The sequence below is a fragment of the Tinamus guttatus genome, unplaced genomic scaffold, assembly GCF_059628265.1.
Source record: "Tinamus guttatus ecotype Peru unplaced genomic scaffold, ASM5962826v1 Tinamus_guttatus_pri_ptg000576l, whole genome shotgun sequence".
NCBI lineage: Eukaryota > Metazoa > Chordata > Aves > Tinamiformes > Tinamidae > Tinamus > Tinamus guttatus.
In genome coordinates this window covers 236,699-255,123 of record NW_028289110.1, presented here as the reverse complement: position 1 = coordinate 255,123, position 18,425 = coordinate 236,699, and the positions used below count along the sequence as shown (strand labels likewise).

Genomic DNA, 18,425 nt, shown 5'->3' with positions numbered 1-18,425 from the left:
CACCACTCACGCCCGGACGGCTGGAGTCGCCGCGCAGGCGGGAAGAGGCCGCCATGCCCCCCGATGCCCCGGCCACGCCCCCAGCACGTACCGGTTTTCGCGCTTGGTTAATTATTACAGAGTGCCTCGCGGGAGGGGGTGGGGTGATGAGACAATTAGCATATCATTATCATATCATTACTCATTCAATGTAATGAAGCGTGCGTGTGATTATGTCATGGAAATGAGGAGCAGGGAGCGACTGAGGGGGCGGGGGCAAATGGATAAGGGGCGGGGCCACACCCCTAGAGATGGGCGGGGCTAAGAGGGGGCGGGACGGGGGCGGCTCCTTCCCGGCGCCTGCGCGGAAGCTGCAGCCTCCATAGCCGCGGCCCCGTGAAGGGTCGGAGCGCGGCGTCCGCACTGCACGGAGGATGCTCCGATCTCCTTCCCGTCCCTCAGCACCGCCCACAGGCTTGGGGAAGGCTGGGGCGGGGGGCTCCGGGAGGCGGCCGGGGCAGCTCTTGGTGGGTGGGAACGGAGATGAAAGGGCGGTTTTGGGAGGGCTTTGCCTCCATGCCCAAGTCGTGCATGTCTGGGGTCCCGAATGGGCTCCAGGGGCTGTATTAGGGGCCAGAAAGAGGGCTCAGTCCTGGCCTTCTGGTGCTCGGCCACAGGCTTGGGAAAAGGGTCTTGTCTGGGGCTTGGGGCAGTGAAATTCTGGAGTTTTGGAGCTTGGGCTCCTTTCTGAGCCCTCGCCAGCCCCCAGAGCTGTTTGAGGGCTCCATAACAGCCCTTGGGGGCTCAGCAAAGGATGCTCAGTCCTGCATTTGGGGGCTTGGGAAAGGAAACCAAATCCTGGGTTTTGGGAGCTCAAAGAGGGGCTTGGGGCTGCTTGGGAGCTCAGGCTCCTTCCCCTGAGACCCAGAACACTCCCTGGCTCTCCTTTTTAGACCCTCAAATTACAAGATCTTGACTCCACCTCTAAGACCTGTGTTTCTGGGCCTTCCCCACCATGCAACTTGAGCAGTTTGAGTTGAGGTGGACATAAAAAAAATAAAAACTAAAAAATAACATTTTCCCCCTCAGCTGGAAGAAGCTGTAGTTTAATCCAGGACCCTTTTCTTTGGGCCACTTGAAGACCCGTGCCACAGAGCTCCTCACCTGCACGGCCATGGCACACAGCAAGGGCCACGGCAGCCAGGCAAGAGCAGCCCATGCAGAGGAGCCAGGCAGCAGCAGGGGTGACACAGGCCTGCCAGGCTCTTCCTCAGCCCCCTTTTGCTACAGCTGCAAAGCAAACTCCCCAAGTGTGAGCCTTCCTCATGATGTTCAAATCCAGGCATGTTTCACTCCCCTGCATAGCAGGGCGAGGAGAGACCGGAGACAGCGCAGAACCTCACAAAGGGGCTCAGTAGCCTCAGTGCTCCCAGAAGACACACCTACTCCAGCCCTAGCTCTACAAAACCCGCTCTGGTCCAATCCACTGCACCAGTGCTGGGACAGCCCATAGAGGCACACGGCTGCGAGGGTTGCCATCGTGGGCAGCTGTGCAGGGAACAGGCAGCATTTCCCCTCTGAAGGCCACGGCTGCGCGCCGCTCTCCTGTGAGGGGCCCAAGGAGCCTGTTGTCAGGAGAAGCAAGGAAGGAGGGGACCCAGCAGCTCTAAAACAAGTCAGGAAGAAGGGTGGCATCTCTGAGCAAGGGGCAGAGCCAGGACACCAGAGACAAAACATGGGGATGCCTGAGTTGAAGGGGCTTTAAGTAGGAGAGCCTGCTCAGCAGCTGGGAGGTTTGATCGTCCTCAGCTGTGTGGCTGGGCCTTGTGGTTAGTGTGCAGCCAGGGCTCAGGGGTTTCCTAAGCACAGGAGGTTGGCTGCATCCCCTCTAGGGACCTTGTGGTGAGGATGGCTGCAGTTCTGGGGAGAGCAGGGAACTTGGAGAGAATATGGCCCCTGCCATGGGTCCATGTAGATGTCCTTGCTGAGGTGCCTAGCAGAGGTTCTGTGCAGCTCTGGCTACTGGGCTGGGCTGCAAGCGCCCGGATGTGCAGGCCGCTGGCTGGCTGCCCCTGCTGGAAGCCGGTCCTGCGCCCTGCCTCTTCACCCAGCAGCCAGCAGCTTGACTGCCTGTGGCCTTCACCGTGATCGTTGGTAACTTCTGCAGGGAGCGGGTAAAGAAAGCGCCACATTGGCAGAAATGTCCTAGAATCAATGTGAATATAGGGCTAGGATTCCTTTGGCCTGCCCTTTGTAGCTCCACTCGCCATGAAAGGGCCAGGATGATGACATTTGTGAGGTGGCATCTGTGGCTGTGATGTGGCATGTGCCACTGTGACCCAAGCAGCTGTGCAAGGCAGCTGTGGCCAGCAGGGTGTCCAGGACCGACATGGTCTCATCCTTCCCAGGGTGGTCCCTCGGCCCTGGAAAAGGCTGGGATTTGATCCCCGGGGCACAGCAGTGAGAGTGCGGCTCTGGCTCGGCCTTTCCCTGCCTCTCGGGGTAGGGTCGCACATCACGGGCACTGCCTGTCCCTCAGCTCCCGGGGCTGGGATGGCCTCGCAGACAGCACTGCTGGGGTCTCTGTGGCGCAATGGGAGAGCGCGCTCGGCTGTTAACCGGGAGGCTGGTGGTTAAAGCCCACCCAGGGATGACCTGCTTTTCGTGGACCCTTCTCTTTCTGCCACAAAAGGGCTGCTGCTCTTGGGGCACTTTGCAGTGAGCCTGCCTCTGCGTGCTAAAGGACCTGAAACTGGACCCCTCCCGTACAGCCCCACTCTGCTTCTGGAACATTTCCCTAGTCAGTTAATCCCAACGTGATTTTCTTGTCCACGTCAATGCCTACAGTTTGTGCACGTGTGGACTAGACTTGCCCACAAGAGACATGATACTCTGCTGCCGAGGACTTGTGGGGGCCACCAGATGCTGAGGATGCTGAGAGCAGGCTGTGGAGGAGGGGGAGGAGGAGTTTCCCAGAGAAGGAAGCACTTCTCTTGGTCATCTTTGTGCCTTGCGATAAGATTTTGAGCCTCCCTTAGGTAAGAGGCATCCTCCAAGAGACAGGACTCCTGTTGTGCTCCTTCTCCTGGCATGCGGTGCTGTCCTGGCAGTTGAGGGTGGTTCCAAGGGAACATGATGGAGCTGGTATTTCTGCAAGGTCAGGAGGGAAATGGCACCCAAGGAGGAAAGGCAAGCACATGGGCAGCTGTGATCGTATAGTGGTTAGTACTCTGCGTTGTGGCCGCAGCAACCTCGGTTCGAATCCGAGTCACGGCAAAGGTTTTGCACAAGCCACTGGGAGGAGTGGAGAGTTTCAACAGACAAGGGAGGCATGTGCAGAGATGGGCCAGTGCCGTCTGTTTCCAAAATGCTGTGGCCTGGGAAGGAGGTACGAGCTGTTCTGCGCTGTCTGCTCCTACCATTCAAGGGGCTCGTGCCTCAAATGATTTCCTGGTGTTTCCTGATTGTGCAGGGGCTTCTCCTGGGGGGCTGCTGTGGGAGCTGTGCCGGGCTCTGGGAAAGCATTCAAGACAAAGCTTTGGAGGCAGGTTTTGCCAGCAGCTGCCCCACTGTGCACAGCTGTGGTGAGCGCCTTGTGCGGGGCTGCCTGGAGGAGGCAAGGCTGTCTAGGAAGTATCTGCCCCAGGAAGGGTGGGGCAGCTGGTGCTCGGGCAGCATCTGCCTGATGGAAAAACGTGTACCAAAGCCCCTGCTGCAGCTGAGGCTTGAACTCACCCACTCTGCACCCCTTCCCTGCTTCCTCACTGCTCTCTATGTAGTGTGCCCAGGTCCACAGCACCACTGGAGCACTCCTGGACAGGTGGCATGGAGCCCACAAGCAAACCTCTTGGCCTGTGACCACCAGGGCTCATCAGCAGGAGCCTGGCCCCTCAAGCACCTTCCTCTCGCCTTGTGCAAAAAATAGCAGCCAGCGTGTGTCACCCTTATACGAGTGCCCCCTATGGAGGGGAATGACCAAGGGACACATACATGTGTATTTTTGAGTGGCACTGACCTGACAGCAGGTCAGGAGGTGCTGTGCATGCACACCCACTCTGTGGCACACATGTTCCTGTGCTGTGGTCCGTGCCTGGCCCTTTTCCTCTCCTGGCTCTAGGAATATCTGCAGTGGGGCACATGGAGCTTAACAGCTCCACCCTTCCTCTTTCCTGCAGCACCATCTTTCGTGAGGCACACGATGGTTACTCGGGCTATGAGCACACATCACTACTATTTAACCATTTCAATCGATTTTAATAAACAGTTTAAGATGTTTGTGGCTTCAAGGGAGGCAGCTCAGCGTCATCGTTCCTGACTGCACCACAGAGCTCACGTTTCTTCTGCGCAGCCAGCAAGTCCTGGTGCTTCTCCCTTTGATCTCGCAGGGTCATCTGCTGCCCATGGCTAGGACATGAAAAAGGAACCGCTTGGCTGTAGGCATAGGGGGAAGGGCACAGAAAGGCTGCAGGCTGTGGCCCCAACTGACATAGAGTCACAGGGGTGAGCAGGCTGGGTTAGACAAGGCTGGGGTGTCTGGCAGAAAAAGGGAGAGCCAAAAGCCTGTGGTGTCCTTTCATCTCTGGTAGCTCCACGGGTCTGGGGACAGGTGGAAACTCTACCCCAGGGTGCCCAAGAACTGGCCCTGCGCTGGAACGTGCCAGGCCACAGGCCGCAGCCTCCACAGGCTGTTGCGCTCCCACAAGGGCTGCCATGCAAAGGCCCCTTCCGGTGGGTGCTGCCGGGTGTGGAGGGAAGCCTGGCAGAGGGGAAGGGGAAGCAATTTACCAGAGGAAGTGCTTCTCTTCAGAATTCAGCCACCGATTCAACTCTACCCTGCGTTTCCACTTGTCCCGATGCAGCTGGTAAGTTTCTAGGAGCTGCAGGGTGTGGGTGGCTTGTACGGAGAGCTGCCTGCAAGAGCAAGGAAAAGCCGCTGCGCACACGCTCCTAATGGTACCCAGAGCCCCGGACTTGCCATGCACCTTGGGGCTGCCGGGCATACAGGTCATTGCCATGCCATGTAAATGGGGGGATACCATTGGGCATAGCCAGCCCCAGAGCTCAGTCTGGGCTTCCTCACAGCTCACACCGCTGCTGGGGGTCAAGATTTCCAGGCCAGGGCCAGGGCGGGTGCTCACTTACTCTTTGTGCAGCCGCGGCCTGCTCTGCGGCTTGCTGAGGATCTCCTCCGCTCTGCGCAGGCGGGCAGCCATCCTCCCTTCTTCCCCAGGCGAGGGCACTGGCGGATGTGGCCTGTGTTGCTCGGGCAGGGAGCTAAGATGCTGCCACACCTGCATTGGCACCAGAGGACATATTGGAGGCCACTGTTAACCACCCTCAGTTGCTGTCAACCCTCAGCACTGGAGAAGTCATCAAGTGCAGGGCCTGCGCGTCCTCCAGAACACTTGCCACTTGCTGAGCCTACACCACACCATGAGAACCACTGCACCAGGCAGGGAGACTGCACAACTCAGCTCCCCTGCTTACCTGGTCTGCCCTTGTCAGGTGTCTGCACACACGACGAGCAGCTCTATAGGTGGTTTGAAGAGGGGCCTCCTGCTCGCCAGCCTCTTCCGCCTTGGCAGACCTCTCTGCAGTTGTTTTCAGCAGGCTAAAACACACAAGCCGAGTGAGATGTGAGTTCCGGAGGAGACTCTTCTCCATGTGCTGCTCCCTGGCAGCTGGGTGAAGGCCTCCTCAACAGAGGGATCTCAGTGGGAGCATTGGCACAGTTGAGTCCCTGTGATGACATGAACAGTGCAGGGAGAAGCCCTGGAGCTGTAGCACTCACGTGAGGCCCAAAGGAAGGCTCCGGGTGCCCAGGTGTGAACCTGCTCTGGATGGCACCACAAGAAACCCAGGGCCACCTTTACAACTGTCCAAGCCTGCAGAGTCCATTGGCCACCTCCTGCCACAGGTACTAAAGGCCATGAGGTGATGCGAGAGCATCCGTTTTTTGGGAGAAACTGGACTAATAGTAGGGGACACAGTGTTGGAGAGGAGGAAGGGTATGAGGCAGGAAAGCAGTCCCAGCTTTTAGCTCTCTCTGCCCCTCCTCCTGTACTGGACAGCAGCTGCCCTTCCCTCCACCATCAAGATTAGGAGGAAAGGACAGGCTTCTGCTTAATTAAGTGCAACCTAAAAAAATAGGGGAAAAAAGCCTTCCACTTGATGAGGAAGATCTCCTGGCTTTCACATGACTCTGGAAACTGGTCTCATGTACACTGCTGCCAGAGTTCCGGAGAGGAGCAGAAGAATGCCCTCCACTTCTGGAATCCCTCTGGCATACACCTCAGTCTTTGGGACAAAGGCTGACAACCTTTGGGAGCTCACACCAACAGCGTGTAGGATGGAAACAACATCCTCACAGAATCCCAAGAGCACAAGGTCACCCTGTCATTTTCTCCTAGAGCCTCACCTGGAAGGGGTCTTGCTTCCCCAAGCTTTCCCTTCTTTGTCTGCCTTTGAGCAGGCCCCAGGTAGCATGGGCAAAGGAACCCTTTGCCGAGAGAGCAGGCGCCCAGCAGGAGCATTCCCTGCAAGTAGGAAGGCAGAAGACCCTTCAGCAAGCATCCTTGGGAGCATATGAACAAGGAGGACATGTTGCTGTGTTCCAGTGCTGGCTCAAGGGTTCCCGTGGCCTTAGAGCGCTGCTCCAAGGAAGTCTTAGGGCCTTGCTCACACGCGATCCTGTCCGACTGGTTCCCAGGAAAAGGTAGAACCTGCTGCTGCTGGCCGCTCGAGGCAGCCTTTGGACCCCATGCAGCCTCCTGGGGCATCCCCCTAAATTCATACTGCCCCTGCACAGCACACACACAGCACACACACTCCTGTGACAAAGCAGCAGCTTGCAAGCTAGAGCTGGGCACAGACATCCCAGGCAAAGTTCTCCTCAGCAGGGGCAGTTGCACTTGGTGCTGCTGGACTGCCCTGAGGCAGCTTCCAGGAACAGTGCCTTGAGATCTCCTCTCATGCCCGTGCAGAGGCACAAGTGATGCAGGCTATGACTGCATTTTAAGCTTGGCTCCAGTCAGCTACTGCAGAGGCCCAAAGGAAGAGCAAAACCCCTGCCTCACCGCTGAGCTGTGGCATTACCTTTTCCCTCAGTTTGCTTTCCTCTGTCCTTCACCTCCTGGACTTTGGGGGCCTTCCGAGAGCCTCTGGAGGAAGAGGACCATAGATACATAGAATCAGTATGCTTGCAAGAGACCTCCAAGGTTATCCAGTCCAAGCTTTAAGATCATCAAGACCTGCCAAGAGGCTGGCCTCTCAGTCCAGGAAACAAAAAAGGCACCAGAGAGAAGCTGACACAAGAGCCTGGCAGAAGCCGGCCACGTGCTTGCGGCCAGCGTGCAGACATGAAGTCACGCAAAGACGTGTTGGCCACCCTTCAGATTTCATTCTGAGAGTGAACAGAAGAAAGCGCTCCTCCCAAGAACTCCAGGCACCTCAGCCTTTTCTCCAAGAGGCTCACCTGCCCAATGACTTGCTGCGCTTGCTTTTCCGCCCCTTCTTCTTTTTCCGGCCAGCGGGTGGTGAAGGCTTTTCTGGAGCAGGGACATCCACACTGTCTGGAAGCGAGAAGGGAAGAGTCTTCAGCAAGTGTCTTTGTGAGCATTTGATCAAGAGGGAGAGTCACTTGAGACGTGCAGCGAGGGGTACATTGAAGCACCAAGAGGCCATCTACTCTCCCAGGCACCACGTGGTGACCAGGGCACCAACCACCTCCTGCTGAGGACAAAGGGATCTCCCGCACGAACACCTGCTCCCATGTGCACCCCCGCTCTCTCTCACAAGTCAGCTGTGACATGACCTTTTCTGTCCCTCTCTTCTTCTTCAGGGACTTCCAGGGATCTCTTGGAGGGAGAGTCCATATCTGGATAATCCGAGGGGAGCTTCAAGTCCAGTCTGGAAAGGAAAGGAAGATGGGCTGGAGAAAAGGCACCACTTGCCCTTTGCCACTTGCAGTCCCAGTCTGCGCACAGAGATATTTGGGGAGGCCTGTCAAGGCCATAGCTTTCCAAAGCACAGTACGCAACTCCCTGGAGAACCCTGTGAGGAACCAGAGAGACACGGTGCACACGTGCACAGCCTGCGAGCACACAAGAAGCCCCAGCAGTGGCTGCCAATGGGTCCCCATCCTAATGGGGAGGAAGTGCCCTCCTGGCCTCCATGGAGGCCTCCTGCTGGCCTCCTCCTCTCCTCCCCCAGAGACCATCTCGCAAGAGGCAGTAGGAGCCAAGAAGCAAACGTACTGTGGCAACACGAAGACACTGTCGGTACCCAGGCGAAAAGCTGCACCTCCGCTTGCTGGCACCACCAGGTGTCTTGTCTCTGGGCTCTGAAACAGACACAGAGGAAGGTGAGCCCTCAGCGGAACAAGCAGAAGCTGCAAAGCTCAGACTTGAGAACCAGGAGCAACATTGCCAGGTGTTTTGCAAGGGCAGGGCAGCCCATGAGGCAACCCCTTCCTTGTTACTGCAGAAGTCGGGCTCGGGAGAGGAAAGGCATCAGCCAGCCAGGGTTTCTGCACGCTGCGCTCAGGCACGGCCCCACGGGAGAGCTGGGGCAGGAGACTGGGCTGGCAGGAGGAGGCTGGCCGGGACAAGGTGACCATGCCAAGCAGTGCGTGGATGCAGGCAAGGGACTGAAAAGCCCCATTCCTGCTGCCACACCTGCAGGGACTCTGCAAAGGGCTGCTCGGGGCAAACATTTGGGTAATGGCACCTCCACCTCCCTGCATCATAGACTCTTTCCCCAGAAAGAAGACCAGCTGCTGGTCTAGCAGAGCCTTTTCCTAACCCAGGGCAGCTCTGCCTATGCTCCCCTACGTCTCCTGTACCACTGTGTAGGAGAGAAGGATGCCAGAGACAGCTGGCCTGGCTGGAGAGCAGGACTGTCCCACTGGCCAGGAAGGTCCTGGCAGGTCCACGGAGATCACCCCAGTCATCTTTTGACAGGGGGCAAGAAACCATGGTGTAGCACCAGGAAGTGAGCGACTTACTGCACAAAGAGCTTGCAGCAGCTTTCCGGTGCGGTCCACACTGAGCAGGAAGTCATCATAAAATCTCATTATCACCTCCATGTTTCGGATGGACAGAATGCCAATCGTGTTAAAGACAAAGTCCACGGGCTTTCCTTTGCAAATGGCCTGGAAGAAGGCTATTGCCGTCTCCTGCAAGCACCCTTGCACCACTGCAAAAGGCATGCGGATGCACGCGGCTAGATCGTCATTTCTCAGCGATACGATCCTCACATCACCTAGGGAGCAGCAAAAGAGCAACAAAGTCAGCTCTGCAGCGTGGCAGAGGGCTCCCCTAACATGGTCAGGGCACCTTCTCTCAAAAGAGCCTGCTGTGGACCAGCAGTGTCGAGTGATCTGCTAAAGTGCTCTTAGGAGCGCCTTATGGAGTCCATTCTTGGAAGGCTCAGAGCACTCAGCAAATGGAGGCGCTCACAGGGCATCTGTTATTTTACCAGCAAAGGAACAAAAAGAGGAAACGAAGCATCTGAAAGGATCTTTTTACAAAGAGGGCAGGATGAGAGGGGCCAACAGGTGCAGGTCTTGGGGAAGTGCATGCCCCTCAAGCTCGGCGCAAGGGCAGGCAAAGGTTTTAGTCTGTCTTCTTACCCGGAATATCTTCCTGAGCACCGCTGAGATAACATTCCTTGGCCAAAACGTCAGAGAACCGAAACATGGGTCGGTGTACAGTGAAAACCTCACCGTTCACAGTGCATTGGGAGCCTTCGAGGACATAGAATGTCCCCACCCCTAGGATCCGGACACCCTGGGAAGGGCAGAAGAAGAAAAGGAACAAGCATCAGCACCCCGGAGAAGAGGAAACTGACCCATGACGTGCCAGAACATGTCATGGGGTGCCGTGCCCAGCCCTCGCATGCAAAGGCCAAGGGTCCACACCTTAGTCCTTCCATGCCGGGCCTGGAGGTTAGAGAGGACCCAGAAAGGGCAGAACACACTTTTCTCCCTTATGGAGACTTCCCTGGTTAGCTCCCGTACCAGAGACGTTGCTCTGTGGAACACTTGTCAAGGGCAGTGCCCTGCGAGGGGACAGTTGCTCTTCTCAGGGCAGGGAATCAAGGACGGCCACTCCACAGCCACAGATGTGTGGACAAGGCAAAGCTTGAGGGATTCCTCAGGGGACAAAGAGGACACAAGACCCACCTTGTTGGGTACCAAGTACTCTTGAATGAAGTCGCATACGCTACTCCAAATGGTGACAATCTCTGGAAAGCAAGGCAAAGAGGTGTCACACTCCAGGTGGGCAGGCTCACAAGCGGTCCGCACCCTGCTCACCAAGGAGGTGAGATGAACCATTCCATTACCCCGGTTCACCACAGGCCAAGTGCTCCACGGCACGGGAGCCGCAGGGCTGGGCTGTGCAGACACCACAAGGACCGCTTGGGCCCTCTCTAAGCAGGGCTCCTATCCCCCCTGGTTGAGGTGTGGCTGGCCAAGGCTGAGCCAGCCCATGGGGAAATGGGCAATAGCTCTGCAGAGCAGCAAGAGGATGGGGCACAGCCCACAGGAGTGGGACAGGCCGAGGGAAGCCGCAGGTGTCTCCCCTGCAGGAGTCCCAGCTGCCCAATGTGCCACGGGCCAGCAAGGGAGGAGCAGACAGCACCCACCTTCCCCTGTCCAAACCCCATCCCCGGATCCCAGCATTTCCCTGACTCTCTCCCAGCTGACATGGTCTCAAGTTTTCTGGAATTGCCATTACCATGACCAAGCCTTACCATGTCGGGTGAGATTGCGGAGCGTTGGAAACATGCTTGGCCACAGGAAGTCCATGCTGGTGGCCCCTCACGCTCAGTGAGGCCCTGGAGCAGGAGTGTGAGCAGCCAAGTGGTGCTCTCAGTGGCCGCCTCCTCCTCCTCGCACTCCCCTAGGCAGGCGGTAGCGCTGTCGCGCAGCCTCCCTTCGTCCTCTCCTCTGCACTGCAAAGCAGCTCCTCTGGAGAAGAGCAGTGGCAAGAGCAGTCCCAGTAGCTGGGCTAGCCCTGGCCTCACAGGGAAGTGCGCGGAGGGGCCGAGGCAGCCGCATTTATAGGGTGGCAGCTGTAGCTGTGATGCAGCATGTGCCACTGTGACCCCAGCCCGTGTCACCAAGGGGCTGCCAGGCATCCCGCCACCCCTGCCACCCACCCTGCCAGGCTCTGCCATCCTCAGCCAAGGCCACGTGCAGGGGCTGTTTGGGGCTCCTGCTACCACGTCACGCTATGCTGTGGTGAGCGCCACGGCCCTGAGGTACCCTGACTGGGGCAGGTCACTTCACTGACCTGGGCGGGCCATTAAAACAGGAAGCATTCCTTATCCAAGGACACCCTGGAACTGCTAGGCCATCACGATACGTTGCTGGCACTTAGCCAGCTACAAATTCCACATCCCTCTGTACTGGGGAGCCCAGACCTGCACACGATATTCCAGGTGCCGCCTCATCAGAGCTCTGGAGAGGGCCAGGAATAGGATCACTTCCCTCAGCCTGCTGCCAAAACTCCTCCTCCTGGAGGCCACAATCCCATTGGCCTTCTTGGTCACAAGGGCACATTGTTGCCTCATGGTTAACTTGTTGCCTACCAGAAATCCCAAATCCCTTTGCACAAGGCTGCTTTCCAGCAGGCCGACCCCTAAACCGTCCTGCTACCCCGAGGTCATTCCTCCTGCAGCTGCGCTTGCCCTTGTTGAACATCATGAGGTTCCTATGTGCCCAGCTCTCCAACCTGTCCAGGTCCCTCAGAAGGGCAGCAAAAGCATCCTCCAAAGTGTCGGCCACTCCGCCCAGTTTGGTATCATCCGCAGACTTGCTGAGGGTGCCCCTCTGTCCCCTCATCCAAGTCATTGATGAATACTTTGAACAGCATTGGGCCCAGTACTGAACCTTGGGGGACACCACTGGCCACAGGCCTCCAACTACACTCAGCCCCATTTATCACAACCCTCAGAGCTCTGCCATCCAGCCAGTCCTCCATCCACCTCACAGTCTACCCACCTACCCCACACTTCTGAGCTTCCCCTCACCCCTTGTCCCTCCCAGGCCTAGCGGTAAGGCTGAGAGCCAGCCACCCAGGCTCCCTCCTGCCCCCAGCAACAGAGCGTGGCCCAGGAGCAGACTGCAGGACCCTTGCAAGGGGAAGACCACAGGCACCAATCAGGAAAAGCAGGAGAAGACAAGGCAGTTCATCAGGGGCAGATGCTAACCCCTTCAAGGACCAGGCAGGCAGTACATGGCCTCTGAGTCCTACACACAAACACACACACCAGGCTTCCCCTGGGGAGTTAAGGAGTGGTAGCTTTAAGGGCCACTAGGCAGCTGTACCTCAGCATTTAGTGCCACCCGCTACGAGGTCCCATACTGAAGGCAGGGAGGCACCTCAGCAAAGGAGCCTTGACACTAGCTCACTACAAAGGACAAGGAGGTCAAAAGGACTCTCTGTTCCAGTGCTTCCTCTCCCTTAAAACCGCAAGCTTTTTTCCAACCACTGGAACACAGATTGGACTTCCCAAGGAGGGAGTTTCTGGCCCCCAAAGCCCTCACCAAGGATGAGACAACCTTAAAAAGTTGAGGTGGACATAAAACAAACAAACAAACAAACAAAAACACAACCAACACACGCACATTAACATTTTCCCCCTCAGCTGGAAGAAGCTATATTTTAATCCAGGGCCCTTTGGGTCACTTGAAGACCCGTGCCACAGTACTGCTCACCTGCACGGTCATGGCACACAGCAAGGGCCACGGCAGCCAGGCAAGAGCAGCCCATGCAGAAGAGCCAGGCAGCAGCAGGGATCACACAGGCCTGCCAGGCTCTTCCTCAGCCCCCTTTTGCTACAGCTGCAAAGCAAACTCCCCAAGTGTGAGCCTTCCTCATGATGCTCAAGCCCAGGCATGTTTCACTCCCCTGCATAGCAGGGCGAGGAGAGACCGGAGACAGCGCAGAACCTCACAAAGGGGCTCAGTAGCCTCAGTGCTCCCGGAAGAGACACCTACTCCAGTCCCTGCTTTATAAAATCTGCTCTGCTCCACTCCTCTGTGGCAGGGACAGCCAATGGAGTCAGAGGGCTGTGTGAGCTGCCATCCTGGGTAGCTCTGCAGGGCACAGGCAGCATTTCCCCTCTGAAGGCCAGGGCTGCACACAGCTCTCCAGTGAGGGGCCCAAGGGGCCTCTTGTCAGGAGAAGCAAGGAAGGAGGGGATCCAGCAGTTCTAAAGCAAGCCAGGAAGGAGGGTGGTAGATCTGAGCAAAGGCGCAGAGTGAGAGCACCAGAAACAAATCATGGGGATGCCTGAGTTGAAGGGGCTTTAAGTAGGAGAGCCTGCTCAGCAGCTGGGAGGTTTGATCGTCCTCAGCTGTGTGGCTGGGCCTTATGGTTAGTGTGGGCCCAGGGCTCAGGGGTTTCCTAAGCACAGGAGGTTGGCTGCATCCCCTCTAGGGACCTGGTGGTGAGGATGGCTGCAGTTCTGGGGAGAGCAGGGAACTTGGAGAGAAGATGGCCCCTGCAATGGGTCCTTGCTGAGGTGCCTGAGCAGAGTTACTGTGCAGCTCTGGCTACTGGGCTGGGCTGCAAGCGCCCGGATGTGCAGGCCGCTGGCTGGCTGCCCCTGCTGGAAGCCGGTCCTGCGCCCTGCCTCTTCACCCAGCAGCCAGCAGCTTGACTGCCCGTGGCCTTCACCATGATCGTTGGTAACTTCTGCAGGGAGCGGGTAAAGAAAGCGCCACATTTGCAGAAATGTCCTAGAATCAATGTGAATATAGCGCTAGCATTCCTTTGGCCTGCCCTTTGTAGCTGCACTCCCCATGAAAGGGCCAGGATGATGACATTTGTGAGGTGGCATCTGTGGCTGTGATGTGGCATGTGCCACTGTGATCCAAGCAGCTGTGCAAGGCAGCTGTGGCCAGCAGGGTGTCCAGGACCGACATGGTCTCATCCTTCCCAGGGTGGTCCCTCGGCCCTGGAAAAGGCTGGGATTTGATCCCCGGGGCACAGCAGTGAGAGTGCGGCTCTGGCTCGGCCTTTCCCTGCCTCTCGGGGTAGGGCCGCACATCACGGGCACTGCCTGTCCCTCAGCTCCCGGGGCTGGGATGGCCTCGCAGACAGCACTGCTGGGGTCTCTGTGGCGCAATGGGAGAGCGCGCTCGGCTGTTAACCGGGAGGCTGGTGGTTCGAGCCCACCCAGGGACGACCTGCTTTTCGTGGACCCTTCTCTTTCTGCCACAAAAGGGCTGCTGCTCTTGGGGCTCTTTGCAGTGAGCCTACCTCTGCGTGCTAAAGGACCTGAAACTGGACCCCTCCCATACAGCCCAACTCTGCTTCCCGAACATTTCCCTAGTCAGTTAATCCCAAGGTGATTTTCTTGTTCACGTCAATGCCTACAGTTTGTGCACGTGTGGACTAGACTTGCCCACAAGAGACATGATACTCTGCTGCCGAGGACTTGTGGGGGCCACCAGATGCTGAGGATGCTGAGAGCAGGCTGTGGAGGAGGGGGAGGAAGAGTCTCCCAGAGAAGGAAGCACTTCTCTTGGTCATCTTTGTGCCTTGCGATAAGATTTTGAGCCTCCCTTAGGTAAGAGGCATCCTCCAAGAGACAGGACTCCTGTTGTGCTCCTTCTCCTGGCATGCGGTGCTGTCCTGGCAGTTGAGGGTGGTTCCAAGGGAACATGATGGAGCTGGTATTTCTGCAAGGTCAGGAGGGAAATGGCACCCAAGGAGGAAAGGCAAGCACATGGGCAGCTGTGATCGTATAGTGGTTAGTACTCTGTGTTGTGGCCGCAGCAACCTCGATTCGAATCCGAGTCACGGCAAAGGTTTTGCACAAGCCACTGGGAGGAGTGGAGAGTTTCAACAGACAAGGGAGGCATGTGCAGAGATGGGCCAGTGCCGTCTGTTTTCAAAATGCTGTGGCCTGGGAAGGAGGTACGAGCTGTTCTGCGCTGTCTGCTCCTACCATTCAAGGGGCTCGTGCCTCAAATGATTTCCTGGTGTTTCGTGATTGTGCAGGGGCTTCTCCTGGGGGGCTGCTGTGGGAGCTGTGCCGGGCTCTGGGAAAGCATTCAAGACAAAGCTTTGGAGGCAGGTTTTGCCAGCAGCTGCCCCACTGTGCACAGCTGTGGTGAGCGCCTTGTGCGGGGCTGCCTGGAGGAGGCAAGGCTGTCTAGGAAGTATCTGCCCCAGGAAGGCTGGGGCAGCTGGTGCTCGGGCAGCATCTGCCTGATGGAAAAACATGGAAAAGCCACAAGAAAATGGGAAAATGAGAGCTTCTGAGCTCACAGTGAGCTGTAGACCTTCTGGGGGAATCAGTGTGTCTGCTGCAGAGAGGGGAGAAGAGTCCAGCTATGTCTTTGTGGGCCTGAACTGAGTGCTATGGAAGCAGAGCCCAGCTCAAGACTGCCACAGTCTTGAGTGCTGCTGCTTCCACTCTATGGCATGTGGCTTGACAGTTCCCAGCAGGGCTGTATGGCAACAGATCTTGCTACTAGAAAGCTGCCCTGCCCAAGGGTAGGAAAATCCCTGCTTGTCCCAAAGCCCCTGCTGCAGCTGAGGCTTGAACTCACCCACTCTGCACCCCTTCCCTGCTTCCTCACTGCTCTCTATGTAGTGTGCCCAGGTCCACTGCACCACTGGAGCACTCCTGGACAGGTGGCATGGAGCCCACAAGCAAACCTCTTGGCCTGTGACCACCAGGGCTCATCAGCAGGAGCCTGGCCCCTCAAGCACCTTCCTCTCGCCTTGTGCAAAAAAGAGCAGCCAGCATGTGTCACCCTTATACGAGTGCCCCCTATGGAGGGGAATGACCAAGGGACATGTACATGTGTATTTTTGAGTGGCACTGACCTGACAGCAGGTCAGGAGGTGCTCTGCATGCACACCCACTCTGTGGCACACATGTTCCTGTGCTGTGGTCCGTGCCTGGCCCTTTTCCTCTCCTGGCTCTAGGAATATCTGCAGTGGAGCACATGGGGCTTAACAGCTCCACCCTTCCTCTTTCCTGCAGCACCATCTTTCGTGAGGCACACGATGGTTACTTGGGCTATGAGCACACATCACTACTATTTAACCATTTCAATCGATTTTAATAAACAGTTTAAGATATTTGTGGCTTCAAGGGAGGCAGCTCAGCGTCATCGTTCCTGACTGCGCCATGGAGCTCACGTTTCTTCTGCGCAGCCAGCAAGTCCTGGTACCTCTCCCTTTGAGCCCGCAGGGTCATCTGCTGCCCATGGCTAGGACATGAAAAAGGAACCGCTTGGCTGTAGGCATAGGGGGAAGGGCACAGAAAGGCTGCAGGCTGTGGCCCCAACTGACACAGACTCATAGGGCAAGAGGGATGGGTGAGCAGGCTGGGTTAGAAAAGGCTGAGGTGTCTGGCAGAAAAAGGGAGAGCCAAAAGCCTGCGGTGTCCTTTCATCTCTGGCAGCTCCACGGATCTGGGGACAGGTGGAAACTCTACCCCGGGGTGCCCAAGAACTGGCCTTGCGCTGGAACGTGCCAGGCCACAGGCCACAGCCTCCACAGGCTGTTGCGCTCCCACGAGGACTGCCATGCAAAGGCCCCTTCCGGTGGGTGCTGCCGGGTGTGGAGGGAAGCCTGGCAGAGGGGAAGGGGAAGCAATTTACCAGAGGAAGTGCTTCTCTTCAGAATTCAGCCACCGATTCAACTCTACCCTGCGTTTCCACTTGTCCCGATGCAGCTGGTAAGTTTCTAGGAGCTGCAGGGTGTGGGTGGCTTGTACGGAGAGCTGCCTGCAAGAGCAAGGAAAAGCCGCTGCGCACACGCTCCTAATGGTACCCAGAGCCCCGGACTTGCCATGCACCTTGGGGCTGCCTGGCATACAGGTCATTGCCATGCCATGTAAATGGGGGGGATACCATTGGGCATAGCCAGCCCCAGAGCTCAGTCTGGGCTTCCTCACAGCTCACACCGCTGCTGGGGGTCAAGATTTCCAGGCCAGGGCCAGGGCGGGTGCTCACTTACTCTTTGTGCAGCCGCGGCCTGCTCTGCGGCTTGCTGAGGATCTCCTCCGCTCTGCGCAGGCGGGCAGCCATCCTCCCTTCTTCCCCAGGCGAGGGCACTGGCGGATGTGGCCTGTGTTGCTCGGGCAGGGAGCTAAGATGCTGCCACACCTGCATTGGCACCAGAGGACATATTGGAGGCCACTATTAACAACCCTCAGTTGCTGTCAACCCTCAGCACTGGAGAAGCCATCAAGTGCAGGGCCTGCGCATCCTCCAGAACACTTGCCACTTGCTGAGCCTACACCACACCATGAGAACCACTGCACCAGGCAGGGAGACTGCACAACTCAGCTCCCCTGCTTACCTGGTCTGCCCTTGTCAGGTGTCTGCACACACGACGAGCAGCTCGATAGGTGGTTTGAAGAGGGGCCTCCTGCTCGCCAGCCTCTTCCGCCTTGGCAGACCTCTCTGCAGTTGTTTTCAGCAGGCTAAAACACACAAGCCGAGTGAGATGTGAGTTCCGGAGGAGACTCTTCTCCATGTGCTGCTCCCTGGCAGCTGGTTCACCCAGCCCAGGCCTCCTCAACAGAGGGATCTCAGTGGGAGCATTGGCACAGTTGAGTCCCTGTGATGACATGAACAGTGCAGGGAGAAGCCCTGGAGCTGTAGCACTCACGTGAGGCCCAAAGGAAGGCTCCGGGTGCCCAGGTGTGAACCTGCTCTGGATGGCACCACAAGAAACCCAGGGCCACCTTTACAACTGTCCAAGCCTGCAGAGTCCATTGGCCACCTCCTGCCACAGGTACTAAAGGCCATGAGGTGATGCGAGAGCATCCGTTTTTTGGGAGAAACTGGACTAATAGTAGGGGACACAGTGTTGGAGAGGAGGAAGGGTATGAGGCAGGAAAGCAGTCCCAGCTTTTAGCTCTCTCTGCCCCTCCTCCTGTACTGGACAGCAGCTGCCCTTCCCTCCACCATCAAGATTAGGAGGAAAGGACAGGCTTCTGCTTAATTAAGTGCAACCTAAAAAAATAGGGGAAAAAAGCCTTCCACTTGATGAGGAAGATCTCCTGGCTTTCACATGACTCTGGAAACTGGTCTCATGTACACTGCTGCCAGAGTTCCGGAGGGGAGCAGAAGAATGCCCTCCACTTCTGGAATCCCTCTGGCATACACCTCAGTCTTTGGGACAAAGGCTGACAACCTTTGGGAGCTCACACCAACAGCGTGTAGGATGGAAACAACATCCTCACAGAATCCCAAGAGCACAAGGTCACCCTGTCATTTTCTCCTAGAGCCTCACCTGGAAGGGGTCTTGCTTCCCCAAGCTTTCCCTTCTTTGTCTGCCTTTGAGCAGGCCCCAGGTAGCATGGGCAAAGGAACCCTTTGCCGAGAGAGCAGGCGCCCAGCAGGAGCATTCCCTGCAAGTAGGAAGGCAGAAGACCCTTCAGCAAGCATCCTTGGGAGCATATGA

General features: G+C 57.1%; 3 non-coding genes across 3 annotated transcripts; all 3 read left to right on the top strand.

Annotated features, from left to right (window-relative positions):
* The first annotated feature begins 2,558 nt into the window (after positions 1 to 2,558).
* TRNAN-GUU (transfer RNA asparagine (anticodon GUU)) lies at positions 2,559 to 2,632 on the top strand. The gene has a single exon. It is a non-coding gene; the product is annotated as a tRNA-Asn (tRNA).
* Positions 2,633 to 3,183: 551 nt separating this feature from the next.
* Positions 3,184 to 3,255, top strand: TRNAH-GUG (transfer RNA histidin (anticodon GUG)). Its single transcript has one exon. It is a non-coding gene; the product is annotated as a tRNA-His (tRNA).
* A 10,848-nt stretch (positions 3,256 to 14,103) lies between these two features.
* TRNAN-GUU (transfer RNA asparagine (anticodon GUU)) lies at positions 14,104 to 14,177 on the top strand. Its single transcript has one exon. It is a non-coding gene; the product is annotated as a tRNA-Asn (tRNA).
* The last annotated feature ends 4,248 nt before the right edge of the window (positions 14,178 to 18,425 follow it).